Source organism: Pteropus vampyrus, unplaced genomic scaffold (genome assembly GCF_000151845.1).
Source record: "Pteropus vampyrus isolate Shadow unplaced genomic scaffold, Pvam_2.0 Scaffold373, whole genome shotgun sequence".
Lineage (NCBI taxonomy): Eukaryota > Metazoa > Chordata > Mammalia > Chiroptera > Pteropodidae > Pteropus > Pteropus vampyrus.
This window is the reverse complement of record NW_011889154.1, coordinates 1200025-1203365: the sequence shown is the minus strand read 5'-3', so window position 1 is coordinate 1203365 and position 3341 is coordinate 1200025. Positions and strand designations below refer to the sequence as shown.

Here is a 3341-nt window from a genome sequence, read left to right as displayed (position 1 = left end):
AAGACCTTGACTTCCTCTCCAGTTTATTCCTTTTAGAAGGTTCTAGAAGGTGCTGGCTTTGAGTAACAATCTCTAACCATGGTCTTTGAAAACCATCCTCCACTTATGAAGTCATGTTTTATTTTAGTGCTGGTTGTCATATTATAATGGTTGCATAGCAACAATATTGGCAAAAATATTATCTTTTTTTCTATACAAAAATGAATTTCTTAGTGCTGATCAAAACTCCTCCCTTGCTTAAAAACTTTCATTAATTTATTGGGTGAATTGAGCTAGGTAGCAGATATAGTTTTCAAAAACTGAAGCACTGAGGTCAATTGTATAGGAAGTAAATTGGTCAAGAGAAGAGGCAAAACTATAAGAAATTAGGGAGATATAAGGAAAATTTAAACAGTAAACTCTTATTATCCAAATTGTGTGGGAGAGATTATAGTTTTTTGGGCTTTGTGTGTTGGTGGAATTAAAAGTCGGATCAGAATACTGGAAATGAGAAGCATCTGGTACATTATTGGTAGGAAACTCATTTCCTTTAACTTCAGATTTTTTTTTTTACACCTACAGCACCTGGTATTCGTAGGTGGTCTACCATCCACGTACTAACCAGGCCTGACCCTGCTTAGCTTCCAAGATCAGATGAGATTGAGCACGTTCAGGATAGCATGGATGTAGATTAGATTTTTTTTTATGTAAAATAAAACTTTTAAGATATTGATTGCTAAAGCCTTAAGTTTATACTTTCCAAATAAAACGTGAGCTCCGTTTTCTAGAAAACTAAGAATGAATGCCTACAGCATGGAAAATACTGTATACTAGTCAATATAAGAAATAAAAAGATTACACTTAGATATTAACCTCAAGGAGTCTCAATCTAATCGACATTTTCTATAAACAGAAAATGTGTTTCAATTAACACCTTTTCCTCCAAATTGATATCCAGAGGCTATGAGCTAGGCTTTTCTTCTCCTGTTCTCTCCTTAAACTCCCTCTCTCTCTGCTGCACTTCTCCCCACTGAATTCAAACTATTGTTTGTTACAACTAAACTGCAAAAAGAGTTTACTTATTGCCTTGGATTTTTTCTATTTTACTCTTCCATAGTAACTTACAAATGATTATCTTTTACATAAATTATCACGTTTAATCATCATAGCAATCTCTCAGTTGAGCAAGTAGGATATTCCTTCTCTTTGAGGTTATGGTTTTAGAGTTGAAAAGCAGCCTATAAGTACCAGTCTTAATGAAACATCATTTTGCCTCGAGTTGAGGGCTCTTTCCTCTAGATCATATTGCCATTTATGAAAGGGGATAATATCTGTGTTACTCAAATTGTAAAAATTAGCTTGAGAAATTGTTCAAAAATGAATACATAGTTGTTTACACTGTTGTAGGTTTTTAGAAATAACCAGATTTGTTAAATTCACTCCATGTTATCACAAACCATCAAACATTTAGGCATTTAGCAAAAGATAAAAATATTCAGTCCCCAGAGTCGTAATCGTTTAGGGTATCGTCACATTTTTGGTTTCTTTAGATAAATATGATTGTTTTGTAGAATTTCAGTAATAGTAGAGTGCAACAAACTCCATGGAGTTGTTTGGCAACTGATTTTATAGTATAATCTTCATTTTGAAACAAATCTTGTAACTAGCCTTCACTTTTTTATCTATTGATTGTGATTTCGTATCATAGCATTATAAACTAGGGTTTATAGTGAGGATAAAAAAACATGTAAGTTATATTCTTAACACTAGAACTACATTATAGATCATGGCACAGAATAAATTTTAAGATGAGTGAATTCTGTGTCATTGATTACTTTTTCTTTTACAGTTAATGAATGAACTTTAAGTTTTATGGCTTATTGTATTAAGAAAAAGGAATCCTATTTTCTGGCTGATATTTTATCAAGAAATATATAATTTTGTCTAAAAAATATGTATATCTATTTTTTAAAATATAGACATATTTTATAGGAAATAGAAAAGCCTTGTATTGCGAACAATAGAACAACATCTCTTTTGTAGTCAAATGAAGAGAATTAGAGCTTTCTCTGTTCTTATATCACTTTGCAGTGTGATAAAGGTAACTTGTGGTGTAGTAGACTTAAATTCAAGATCAAGAGAAATGATGTTGGACAGTATCCTACCACTATAAACAGTTATCTATTAGAGTGATAATTTTTAAAAATATTTTCAGTGAAAACATTCACAGTGAACTTGTTAGCTAATCCAGTAATGATAACATGAATGAATGGACCAAATCATGACTTGTCTGTTACTGTGTTTAAGTGTATTCATTAAAAAATGCTATAAGATTTACTATCTAAATTATCTCCTTTGTTAGATCCTATAAATGGTGATTTCAAGAACATTTAAGTATATCTTTAAAAAATCAATCTTATATCCTACTAATGGGTATAAATTCTGATTTCTGATTACTTGTATCTTCCTTCTGAGGCATCCATACTTTTCCCTTATCCTTCTGGACCATCTCTAAAGAATGACTAATTCTGATAGTTAAGTAACTTTTTTAACTTGCCTCTTGCTCATAGCAAGATGGGAGACCAGAAGTCTTATTGCAATTTGAGCACTCAGTCCCTTTTAGTCCAGACTTGGTGTTCTTTTGCCAATTCAAGTTACTTAAAAATTCTGGAGACATCCTATATGTCTGCTTATATTCTCCAAGTACTATACTCGAAATTATTTTTGAGATATGTCTCCTTCTGGACATAATACTGCTGTGTTGGTAGTAGGCTTTAATGGAACTATGCCCTCAAATTTCCTAGAATACCTATCGTCCATCTGAAAAGACCTACCAGACAAACTCTAATTCTTTCAGAGTTTTTTTAAAAAGGGTGGTAGAGCCATGCTCTTGACTTGATTTTAGAGTCCTCAGTCCTCATATCACATTGAGAAATTATACTGAGAAGACTGGAGATGAAAAGCATATCTATTTTTCAACCAAGCAATGTATAGAAAACCCTATATTTCTAAATTGTACTTGCACAATGGATAGTTTTCTATTCATCTATTTCACTTCTGTATCATATACTGCTGAGAGCAATCAGCTGACACTTTTATTATTATGCCTGGATACCATCGTAGCCAATTTTGAAAGCTCATAATGTACGCTTTCTTGCTTCGAAGTCTACAGAGATTTGCTTGTAAGTCTTCTAGTTTATTTTGGCTAGGCTCATTCATGGATCCGTAGCAATGGGACAAGTCATCTGCTTTGACGGTCTTAACTGAATTATCTCATATGTTTGGGGATCAGCTGGCTCCAGGCTTGCCTAAGGTGGCCATAGCTGAGACAACTTGATTTTCCTCTACACGGACTCTCATGG

General features: G+C 33.0%; 1 pseudogene; it reads right to left on the bottom strand.

The window, feature by feature from the left end:
* Nucleotides 1–552: 552 nt before the first annotated feature.
* On the bottom strand, nucleotides 553–671 carry LOC111731436 (annotated as a pseudogene).
* Between the last annotated feature and the right edge of the window lie 2670 nt (nucleotides 672–3341).